Raw genomic sequence first — 280 nt, forward strand, 5'->3', positions numbered from 1 at the left:
CTTGCCTGCTTTGATCTGCCCTGAAAAGGTTGCTGGAAAATGTTCAAAAAGTTTAATCAAAATAATCCAAAAAGATATGAAGCAGGAGCGAAAATGTCTTAAGTGAGCCAAGGGCTTTGATGTATGAATTTCTAAAATACAGTATTTGCCTGTGTGTGTGTCAGTGTCTGTTCTTTTGATGTTAGTGCTGCTGAAACTCTATCTATCTATCTATCTATCTATCTATCTATCTATCTGTCTATCTATCTATCGATTAGAGAAAACCATGCACACAAACATA

The sequence above is a fragment of the Solea senegalensis genome, linkage group LG4 (assembly GCF_019176455.1).
Source record: "Solea senegalensis isolate Sse05_10M linkage group LG4, IFAPA_SoseM_1, whole genome shotgun sequence".
NCBI lineage: Eukaryota > Metazoa > Chordata > Actinopteri > Pleuronectiformes > Soleidae > Solea > Solea senegalensis.